The sequence below is a fragment of the Lissotriton helveticus genome, chromosome 4_1, assembly GCF_964261635.1.
Source record: "Lissotriton helveticus chromosome 4_1, aLisHel1.1, whole genome shotgun sequence".
In the NCBI taxonomy this organism is placed as follows: domain Eukaryota; kingdom Metazoa; phylum Chordata; class Amphibia; order Caudata; family Salamandridae; genus Lissotriton; species Lissotriton helveticus.
The window spans coordinates 1174710070-1174722233 of record NC_136063.1 but is presented as its reverse complement, the minus strand read 5'-3'; the positions used below and the strand labels follow the sequence as shown (position 1 = coordinate 1174722233).

At 48.9% G+C, this 12164-nt stretch overlaps 1 protein-coding gene across 2 annotated transcripts in view; it reads left to right on the top strand.

The window, feature by feature from the left end:
* PIGN (phosphatidylinositol glycan anchor biosynthesis class N) overlaps window positions 1-12164 on the top strand; it is a 1090233-nt gene that overhangs the window by 755087 nt on the left and 322982 nt on the right. The window lies entirely within an intron of this gene.

The following is a 12164-nucleotide window of genomic DNA, read 5'->3' as shown; positions in this document are numbered from 1 at the left end:
TAGGAGGTCTCTCTGGACCAAACCTTGGCGTCTTGAGGCTGCGCAGAAGACTTCGGTCCATAAGCTGCCTTTTGAGGGTCCCCGTCTCTTTGGGGACGCTTTGAATGCAATGGTACAGCGCTCTGTGGAGGAGAAGAAGATGTTGAAGCATTTTCAGCCCGTGCCTAAAAGGAAGTCCTTTTTTCACAAGCAGGGTTTTCTGGGGGCTTTGTCTTCTCAGCCCTGTCGTGGTCGGGCCCGTGGTCGGGGGCCTCGTTCCATTTTAAGTTCCCGCCTCAGCAGCAGCAGAATCCTTCTGGTGCAGGACAGAAGTGACTATGCCGTTGTGGGGGCTTGACTCCATTTGTCTCTGGACCATTGGTCAGCTCTGATTTCCGACCAGTGGGTCTTGTCTGTCATCAGGTGGGGTTACTAGATTCCCTTCCGGGGCCCTCCCCCTCTGGATTGTTTCTGGTTTCTCTGTTGTCAAGAGATCCAGTGAGGTGGTCTGCCATGTTGTCCGGTGTCGCCATGTTATTGTCAAAGGGGGCTGTTGTGCTGGTTCCGGTGAAGGAAGTGGGCCTTGGGTTCTATTCCCATCTGTTCCTGGTGCCTAAGGCAGATGGTTCCTTCTGCCTGATCCTGAATCTCCGATCTCTGAACAAGTTGGTGCGGTCGGATCATTTCCGGATGGTCATCTTGCAGTCCGTCATTCCCCTCATACAGGAGGACGATTTTTTGGCTTCTCTGGACTTGGAAGACGCCTATTTTCACGATCCAGTCCATCCTGCCAGTCAGCGGTTCCTGAGGTTTGCGTTCCAGGGGATGCGTTTCCACTTTCAACCTGGGGTTCAAGTTGAATCTGGCCAAGTCTCATCTGGCTCCTTTTCAGAGACTTCAGTTCATCGGGGGTCTGTTCGACACCTCTCTGGGGCGGTGTTTCTCCCTCCTGGTTGGATCCTATCCCTGCAGACTCTATGGTTCCTTGGGCTCGCCTGCATCTCAAGCCCTTGTTGACTTATCTGTTGGCTTGGTGGGACTCCTCCCGGGCGGATTACGAGACTCTGGTTCCTCTCTCTCCTGCTCTGGTTCGGGACTTGGACTGGTTGCTTTGCACTCCCAATCTGGAGAAGGGGGTTCGGTTTTGGCTTATTCCTCCCCTTTTGTTGACGACAGCTGCCAGTCTTTGGGTCACGTTGGGGTCCTTGGAGGCCAAGGGTCAGTGGTCTCGGAGGAACAGCGCCTGTTCCTCGAATTGGCGGGAGTTGGCGGCCATCTGGGAGGTGGTGCAGTTCTTTCAGGTTCATCTCCATGGGTCGAATCTGTTGGTTCGTACCGACAATCAGGTGGATTGTTGTTACTTGAACCGTCATGGGGTAATCAGGTGCGAGTCTCTGAACCTGCTGGCCTCAATGATTTGTGCTTTGACTTTGGTTCGGGACTCCCTGGATCGATCTTTTTGCCTCACTTCACAACGCCCTCCTCCGCCGGTTTTGTTCAGAGGTGATGTGTCCTCAGTATTGGGCTGTGGATGCTCTTTTGATTCCCTGGCCTTTGGGTCTTCTATATGCCTTCCCTCCTATTCCCCTCCTCCCGAGGGTGCTGCAGAAGATTCGGGGGGAGCGAGTGTCGGTCCTGTTGATTACTCCTTAGTGGCCTCGCTGCCTTTGGTTTCCTCTCCTGTTGCGGCTGGCGGGGGTCGGTTTGTCCGGCTTCCTTTGAGTCTGGCTCCTGTTCAGTTTCTGCTCCTGTCTCTGAATTGTCTTTGTTGCTTGCAGCTGACGGCCTGGCTCTTGAGCCATTGGCGTTGGAGTCATTGGGCTGTTTCTCTGTGGTGGCTCATGACATCCAGTTGTCGCGTTAGCCTTCTACCCTTAAGTGCTATGGTCATCATTGGGGCTCTTTTGTCTCTTGGTATTCTTCCCATGGGATGGATCCTGTGCTGGGGGATCCTGCTTCTGTTTTGGGTTTTTTCAGGGATGGCTTTTGTAAAGGGCCTTTCTCCTTTCGCTTTGTCTGCTCAGTGGGCGGCAGTTCGTGCTTGTCGGGGTCCTGGGGCCTCCTTGGGGGTTGTTGCTCCTTTGGTGAGTCGGCTTCTTCAGACCTTTTGGCTTCGTTGGCCAGTATTTCCTGTGCTCGTGCCTTCTTGGGATTTACCTACTGTTTTGCGGGGTCTGCAGTTGCCCCCTTTTGAGCCCTTGCTGGAGGCGGACTTGTTATGGTTGTCCGCTAATGTGGCTTTTTTGCTGGCCATCACCTCCGCTCATCGGTTGCATGAGTTGGGTGCCTTGCTAATTTCCTTTCCTTATTTACAGTTCCTGCAGGATCATGTTGTTTTGCGGATTGATCCAGCTTTTTTGCCTAAGGTTTCTTCAAGTTTTCATTTGCAGCAGGAGGTGATCCTTCCTGATTTGCCTGCTGGTGGGGATTCCCTTGTTCCCCCTTCTTTGGATGTTCGCAGGGTTCTTCAGATTTATCTCCAGGGTTCGCTGGAGTTTCGGATTTCTCCTGCCCTGTTTGTCTCCTGTGGGGGTGTGGCTAAGGGGAAGAAGGTTTCCACTTCTACGATCAGTCAGTGGGTGCGTTTGGGTGTCTGCCACTCCTATAAATCTTAGGATCTGCCTCCTCCGTCTCCGGTGCAGGGTCGTTCGATGTGTTCTGTGTCTGCTTCCTGGCCTGAGGTGGGGGGTCTCTATCCAGGAGAATTGTAGGGGGGCCACCTGGCATTCCCATCACACGTTTGTACAGCATTATCGTCTTGATGTTTTACATGCCTTTGTTGACAATTTTTCTGTTAGTGTTTTGAACGCTGCTGTTCTTTGATCATTTCTTTGATTAAAGTTTTGTATTTTTGCATGGATCCCTGGTGTCCTGCGTTTTTACTTCTTGGGTCTCTGCTTGTGAGTTCCTCATGTAGTAAGGACTGAGACGGGGGACCCATGAGGGGGGTCATGTCTTGTTACTTAACGGTAATCTTCATTACCCCGATTAGGGGCCTCCCCGTCCCAGTCCTCTTCCCTCCCTCCCTCCTGCTGTGTTTTTGTCTGGGTCTTGTTGATGACAGGCATGGCGGTGGGTGGGAGGGGTTTATGTAACCTATAACCTTTTTAGTTTCTGGCGTTTTGATTGGCTGGGTGGAGGCAGGACTGCCTCACGTAGTAAGGACTGGGACAGGGAGGACCCTAATCGGGGTAATGAAGATTACCGGTAACAAGACATTTTTAGGCACTGGGACATTAAGTGATTTGCCCAGATTCACATGATGTTTTAGCGTTCCACCAGACTCGAACCCAGTTCCCCAGTTTCAAAGTCAGCCGCTCTAGCCCTTAAGCCACATCTTCCCTTGCAGCAATAGTGTGCCTCAAAAAATGATGTTTCACCGAGATGTAAAAGACCTTAAAGACCTTGTCTGGACATAAAAACAGATTTGGACGCCCCAATGAGGCAAATTTGAGCTTGATGTAATTCAACCACTGGATCTCTAGCATTATTCTGGGCGAGACAATCTCCAGTAACGATCTATTCAGGGTCCGCTCACTCTTGTGCCATATTAGCATCCACCGTCCCAGAAGCCATGATCTAATAGTGTCTAGGATATACTTAAGGACCAGCTCCTCATGGATAACATACATTGGGGTACTTTGCGAGCCTCCCAATCTGCCTGGCGAAACTGCTCTCCTCAAGCTGAATGGCAGAGCCGTCCCAGTACCCCAGATATCACTACAGTGGCATGTAGCAGATATGCATTTAGCCTGATAAAGATGGAGGTGAGCCTTCAATGCTTTCTTCCCCAGCCTGGCACTAAAATCCAGAACTGACCCCCAAGAGAGTGCCAGTGATAGTCTTTTGGAGGTAAGTAGGAGACCCCATTGTTTCAATCATTTAACAGAATCCCTGGGCAATTAAAGGTATGAGTTTGGGTTATCCTAGAGTTATTGCAGGAGAGGGCTGTCTGTTTGACAGGTTTAGCACCAACTACCATTACCTAGGAATTTGAGGTATTGATGGAAAGATCAAGGCTAATCATTAATTTGGAAAAAGAATTAAGGCAAGATTGACACCTACAGCCCTCCTTGACACGAGGACGGCATCATCCGCATATCCCCGAGCTGGTAATGGGTGGATGCCTACCCGAGGTGCATCACTGGGCTTTTCCAGTTGCACCTTCTATAAGCGATTAATGTAAATGATACAAAGGAAGGGGGTCAGGATACACCCCTGCCTGATGCTCCGGGTGATAGATGAAATGCTTGGTGCAGGAGCCATCTGTCCCAAACCTCAGGAACACTGGCATGTCACTGTGGATATCTCCCAGAAATGAAACCAGGGCTTGGTCAACCCCTATAGACATCATCATGAACCAAAGCTTAGCCCAATTCACCTAGCCGAAGGCTGAAGTAAGATCCATGAAACTCAGGAAGAGTGTGCCCTTTTTGCCACAGTATATTTTTGAATTACCAGATGCAGGTTCAGGCTCTGGCCCATGGTCCAAGGCCAGATCTGAATCCATACAGCAGATCAGAAATGATGTTGCTTTCCTTTGCCCATAACAACAGCCTTTCCGGAATCACCTGGCCCATCACCTTGACAGTTGTACCAATCAAGGAAATGGGTCTATAACATCTTGGGTCTTCCCAATCTCCTTTTAAAAAAATAGGTTATGATGGTAGAATGAGACCAAGAATGCGGAGGACCTAGGCTTGTTGCTGCATTTAAGAATGTGGTCAGTAGTGCTGCCCAAATAGTAGTAGTAAAGTACTTTATTCAGCCGTAGTCCATTAAAGTAGCACAATAAAACGATTAAAAACACAATACATTAATTTCATAAAACAGTACAGCAAATGACATTGAATAATTACATAAAAGTGTTCCACTGTTGAACTAGTAACACTAAAGACAATCTACAAGCACAAACCATAGACAAAAACCTAAATGGCCCACCATCCCTAAGAGCAAGGTTCATGCATATCATAATATAAGTAGTAGCTTAGGCTACGTACAATCACAGACCAAGTAAACGGTTGCTAGTAAAAAATAATATGCCAATAAAATTCACTAATAAGCTCATTAAGGTGCAAGGATAACATTCTTGGAACATTTGGCTAGGATATAGTACATACACATAGTTAGCAGATGGCGACAATGGCTCTTATGTCGCAGCACTCGTGCACATACAAGCCATGTAAAGTTCATCAGGGCAATCAAAATAGATAAAGTGCAAGTTCTCTGTTACGCAGGCGAGCGGCCGATCTACACCCTGGTCCCTCCCACTGGCAAAATATCTAAAGTGCAAAACTCTAGTGTTATAGCGGAAGGCCAGGTCACGTCCTTATCACAGCCACTACCAATAGGTATCTGATAACACAAAAAACAGTCTACTCGGGTCTGAGCTCAAGATTCGAAAAGCAAGTGCAAAATCCCAGAACCCCAAACTCTGACAATAGGGTTTCGGCCTTATTGCCCGACCTATAGAATAAAATGGACAGCAAAACAAGATGTATTCTATGGTCTCCACCCTACCGAGACATATGGAACAATATTGCTTGTCACTCGTCTCAGGGTTTGTCTTGTTCCATCTATGTGTATAACTGTTCACTGCTAATGCACCAACCCTAAATCTGATTAAAAAAGCATCTTCGCCCACTGCGGAACTACATAATTAAGATAGGCTTCAAACTGAGGGGAGGGTTTTATCGACAGGAATCTCCCAGTAAGACTGGCACTTTCCGCGTGTGCTCGCTTTATATGTGCCCCTAAAATAATCTCTTCACAGGAGACTTTTTTGAGGAGTTGATGGCAGAGGGATTAGTCCACAGGGCTTCCAGACCCAGAATAAAACGCCATTTTCAATATGAGCTAGCAAAGGAACATTCATGTCCCTATCAAAAAGGATACATTCATGAAGGCCTTGCCTGTACGATTCAAGCTTGGAGCATGACTATAGCCTAACCCAGTATGCCAAGGGTCTCAGAGCAGTTAGATAGCCAATCCGCTTTAAAGCCAAGTCAAAATACAAAGTGATGAGTGGCGTGGATTGGGCTAGGGATAATACGTACCTTATAAAATGATTTTCTCTAACTGTGAGAGTATCCAAGCGACCTGTGCCCCAAATCGTAGCCCCATAGAGTGCATCTGACTGGACCCCAATCTAATAGACCTCCACTACTGGATAGACTACTTTCTGGGTGGAAACCCTGTGTGTCCTTCAAATGGCAGCTGATTTGTGTAATAAAATATCCCTGGACTTCTCGATGTGGGTTGACAATGTCATGGAGCTGTTGAATGAAATGGGAATTTATATGGGCGCAACTTAACCCGAAGGCATCAAGGCGCATCAGATGGAAAAAATTAAACAGCTGAGTGGTCGGAGGCAAGTGGAGGAAGCAAATGTTACAGGTAGAATTCTGCAAATAGCCAGGTTTTTAGATTCTTCCGGAAAAGGGCAAGAGATGGCTGGCCCTTAAGGTCAGCGGGAAGAGCGTTCCACAGTTTAGGGGCGAGGGAGAAAAAGGCTCTCCCTCCCCATCTGGCCTTAAGGATCCGGGGGGTCGCCAAAAGGTTTTTTTGAGCCTCTCTCAGGGCCCTACCCGGGGTGTAGAAGGACACGAGAGATCCAATGTCCTCAGCACCCAGGCCGTGTAAGGCACGGTAGGTCAGAACCAGAACCTTAAAATTAATTCTGGCCTGGACCGGTAACCAGTGGAGAGTTTTTCTGATTTCTGTAACAGAGGCACGCCTAGGGGCATTCACCACAAACCTGGCTGCAGCGTTCTGAATGAACTGAAGGCGCTGAATAAGCTTTTTGCAAATGCCAAGATACAGGGCATTGCAATAGTCCAGGCGAGGTGAGATGAGGGCTACTACTACCTGTTTCCGAGCCTCAGGGGAGAGGAAGTGAACTAGTTTCCTAAGGATCCTTAGAACTCCACAGCAGGTCGAAACAGTCTTATTCACTTGTTTATCAAACGCCAGTGTGGTGTCAAAAGTGACCCCCAGATTTCTTACGGCCAGGGAAGGCTTGGGACAGGTTCCAGGTTCCAAGGGAGGGAACCTGTTCAACCTTATGCCAAGGTAATCAAAGTGTTTGACTTCCTCAAGTACCTCAGACCCCCAACGTTAGGTTTCTGCAAATGGTCCTAGGCGGCCTTTGAATCATAATTTTGGTTTTCTCAGCGTTGATCTCGAGCTCCCTATTGCTACAGAACTCATGGAATTTGTTTAACTAGCTCTGGATCCCCACAGGTGTTCTAGAGATAAGGAGCGTGTCGTTGACAAACAGCAGGCCAGGGAAGGGTACACCACCAAGTTTTGGAACGTCATTAATACTGTCATGGAGGTAATTAAATGTGTTGATAGTATAGAGGGAAAACAGTGTTGTTGCAAGTACACAAGCCGTTGTCCCGCATAATTCTAATCTTCTCTTTTAATGGGCGAAGTTGTTCTCATGTAACCTCTGCAAGATCCCTACTAGGGTTAGAGGTCCCCCCATTGACCTGCGAGTGTCCGGGAGACAGGCTCTCGGAACCAGATAAAATGCTGCTCCCAGATCAATGAAGGCAACATTAAGGTGGTTCTTTAAGATTTTGATGTACTTCTAAAGAATCTGTGAAAATCGAAATATTTGATCCACTGTTCCTACCTTGAATGTGAACCCAGCATGGAAAGGTGAAAGGACATCAAAACTGGTGGCCTGAAGTTTGGCCAAAACCTGGCAGAAAAACACCTTCTGTAAGATGCCAATAGGGCTAACAGGCCTATAATTACTTGGGTCGGATCTGGCATCTATTTTGAAAATTGAAATAATCACTGCTCCTCTCCATGAGTCAGGGAGAGGGGCACCTGACATGATGAAATGGGACAGGATATTGATGTACGGGGCACAGATCTCGATCTCAGAACTGTACAAGTTGCCAAGAATGAGGTCTAATCCCATTGCCTTCTCCAGTTTTAGAGACACAATCACTTCCTTAGTATCCTCAGGGTAAAAAGTAATAGTATCAAGCATCACTGAATCTGCATTAACCTCAGGGTGCAAAGCTGGGCTGTAAGGCAACTGACCTAGGGAGGGCATAGCATAAAGGTTACTAAAATGTTTGACCCAGATTTGCGGTTGGATATTGTGGGCTGTTGGGGTTTGAACTTCCAAACTTCTATGGGCAATTATATGGCAAAAGGAGAAAACATACTTCCATTTCTAAGCTTCCAGTAGATCCTGCCATTTTTGCTTGTTCCAACTCTTGTTACTGGCCTCTAATACCTTTTTCAAACAAGTTCCTTGCTTCGCAGATCTTCTGTGGGCATAGAGATTTAATAGCAGTCATTAGATGTGATTTGGCCTGTGTGCAGCCTTTAGAGAACCAGGGGACAGATGAAGAGTTGGCTTTCTTGTGGTTCCTATTACCCACCTCAACCTCAAAAAGACGTAAAAGGGGTGAAGAAGTGGCCATGGATAGTAGTAATGGGAATGTCATCTGTTTTGACATCATCATATAAAAAAAAAGTACATCGTGAAGGTTGTGAATTGAAGCAAGCAGCAGTGGGTAAGAATAACTTTTTGGCCACTTGAGAGCCCTCCTTAAATTCCCAATCATTACATCCCCAGGTAGTATGATCTGATCCAAAGTCTCATACAGCGTTAAGTGGAGAGAATTGTGATTACTCTTTGGACTAGTAGTGACACAATAGTCCACCAACCATTCCCATAAGTTGAGAGATAATAATATGTAGTCAATCCTTTTTTTTCATTAGGTGCCTGTTGAACATGTAAGCCTTAGACTGGTCAGAATCTTTCCTGCTATTACATGCCTGAATCTTGTGTGCACTAGTAAACAGGGCCATTTGCGTGGCTACAGCAGGGCATGGTTTTAAGGGGGGATGTTCAATTTAGGGATGTTCAAGGCTGAGTCCTTCGCTTTAGTTACCAGCGAGATGTAGTCCAGTGGCTCAAAGGTGGTGTTAAAGTCACCCCAGAGGATGAGCATTGGTTTGTACGGCAAAGACTCTAGGGGCCCAATTCACAGAACTAACTTAAGACAAAATCCTAAACTTACTATCAAGACATCCAGCAACTCTATTTTAAGATGTTCAATATTACAGTTTAGGGAGATTTTTACCCATATCAGAAGGTGCCCAATGGGGGGGCCAGATGTGGTAGGGAGCGTCTACTGAAAAAGTTGCAAAGCCAGATCTATGAAGCGGCTCTAGGGCCCGGTCTCCTGGAAGAGGTGAAAGAATCAATATAATAACCCAGAATGGATCACCCAGCTTGACACATAAACCAGCCAAATTCCAGGAGAGAATCTGCAGTTGTCCCATGTGACTTGGTTGATCCGGGGCAGTGCCCCAGGAACCATCTCTTCCCTCTAGAGCAACATCTGCCTCTGCTACCATAGGAAAGAAGAAAACTACAGGGACAGCCTCGATTGACACTGCTACTTGGGTACCTTGGGGATATATGGGTTGCAGTCAGTCCACACCTGTTAACAGTCATTCTATTCTAATGGCACTCTCCCTTGGTCGTGGATCACCAACTCTCCTACTAGTGCTACCAAAAGCATGCTGGATCCTAGTGTCTGAGGTGTCGATATCTCGAGCTTCAATTGCCAGCAAACCATCTAGAATCTTCCTGGAAATCAAAGAGACGTCAATAGTCTCACAGGGCTCAAGCCTTGAGGAATATCTACAGGCACTCAGAATGTCTTGCATGATGACTGACTTAGACTGGTAGTGACCCCATAACCAATGTAAAATGTTATGTAGAGACTCCTTGTCCTCAAAACATTCCCTCCTCTGTTTTGATACATTAGTTAGCTTGAAGTTGTAATGGCCCTCGCTAAATCTGGGCTGAATTAGCTTCTCTTGCTAGACAAGTACCCGACCTGAGTCCCTCTTTTTTATGGCAATGTAGAAGAACTGGAAACAATAGTTTTGCTGAGATCTCCTAGTCTAAAAAGGTCAGATATATTGTGGCCACGTCTGTAGGCCTGCTTAACAGCTAGTTCATGTTGCCCTCCCTGAAGCCTGAAAGTCTGTGGTAAGCAGTCAGGACGGGCTTGGACTGACATTCCAATATTCAGAGATGTCCTGGTTTTAAACTTCCCCGATGTAGGAGTGGCCAGGGGCCAAGACAGAGATGAGCTTACTACAGTACTCTGCAGTGTGATGGCCTGGGCTAGCATATGCGTTGTAGTATTCAATTTACATTCCAGGGATTTAACCACCTCTTTTAAACCAGCTATCTCATCACACAAACCGACCTGTTGCACTTGCCGTTAGTGGGGTGAACCTGTTGGAACAAAGCACTACACGTTCCAGAGGGTGTGGGTGGCACACAGGGAATGATTTCCATCGGTGTCAGTATTAGTTGCCAAAGTTGTGCGTGCAGGTGATTTGTTTCTGCCCGTCTGAACCCTATCAGGCTTCTTCCCAAAAATATCGTGCAGGGTGACTTCCGCACTCTTCCCTGATTCCTGAGTCGTGCTGGGTGCAGGAGAGTTCAGTATTGTCTCAACCAAGTTGTTAATCTGACTGAAGGTACTGGAACCTCTTGCGCTCCTGGCGCACTTGTTAGGTTTGATGGCGGAAGAGGCACAGTGTCAGCTGATTTCCGCTTGCCCATAGCTATGAATTGATAGAAGAGAGATGAATTACTGTCAATTCTCACCTAAAGTCTTCAGATGGTCACTATGGCGACCGTCCTCCTAGGCTGGCTTCTCTTACCTACTCGCTTATAAAGCAAAATGTGTTCCGCACAGTGATCCAAGTGTACACCCAACCTAGGCAATGATGATAATGGTGGTGTAGTACTAGGTGGCACTCTCGTGCTGTAATGGCATAAAGTTGCAGGTAATATATAATGAGCAGCCACGTTAGAATGTATAAGGGAATCAGGCCGTAGGCCAATCCCTATACTGACACAAGCTGCAACACAGACTACGTTCACCCCGTTTTGGCCTCCAGAGACACAAACAGACTAGCCCTGTAAGCCCTGAACAGCGCAACAGGGCCACGATGCCAAAGAAATAGAGTGCTACACTGTAAGCACAATGAAAGTGCATATGGACATCGTCAATGGGACAGTGGACAGCAAATTAGTGTCTATGAACCGTGGATAAAATACATCTTAAAGAGTTATTTGGTGGAATCTGTGCAATGGTGCATGTAACTCTACAGTAGCGGGGGGCGTGGCCAAGCAGCATGGCCGACAGGACGTGAGCTCCTTCGGCTTCCGCCAGGCCAGCACTGAATCCTGCAAATAAATCCTTTACTAGGGTGCTCAGACCGAGTTTATGGAGGTCTAGGAGTCCCTCTACCCAAGGGGCACATCCTGTTTGGTTAATCCCCCACCCGGTGGGCTGTGGACTGCTGTCGCGGCCCGGGCCGCGGGACTGCAGGGCTGGGCTTGCCCGAGGCCGGGGCTGCGGTCTATACCAGCGGACACGGAGGCGGTCTGCGATCCTGGTGCCTGTCGCGGCCGGCCCCGGGAGAAGAGTTGCAGCACGGGAGGCGCCCGCTGCCATCGGGGGGCCTCCCAGGAAGAACCGGGCTCCTACAGTGCGTCCGGACCCAGCGGGTGCACGGACGGTGCAGTAAGGGGTAACGTGCACCTCGGGGGTGGTCGGAAAGATCGGGCCAGCCTGCAGTGACATCCTGACCGGCCCTGGAGGAGCGCGCTGGTCTCCAGGGGCAGGGGAAGTGCCCTAGGAGGTGGAGACACATGCAGGAGGCCGGCAGAGTGCTGCGGCGGCGCTGGGCCCCTGCGGCTGGGGGACCAGACTTACGAGAGGCCGGGGATGGGGCCTACTTGACCGCGAGGTGGACTGGAGCTGAGGCCTGCTGCAGGCTGCAACGGGCGTGTGATGGCGGCGCGGGGGGCGCCCGCGGACGGCGGTGACCTCCATTGAGGGGCTGAGCCCTCGTCCTGCTCCAAATATCTTTACCTACAGCGCAGGAGGAGACGGGAAGCTGCGGGAGACCTGCGGACTGGTGCCGGCCTCTTCGCAGAGGGAGCCGTCGTTTACCCCCCACATACCCCTTGGTGTTGGCCATTGAACTGCGCAGTGTGAGTGGAGGCACCGGGGCTGGGTGTTGAATCCGGCCCGTCTGCTGCCCTGACGCGGTGCCCGTTATCCTTGGGGGTTCCCTGCCGCGGGTCGGGCCCCGACGTTGTGACTGGCCTGGGCGGA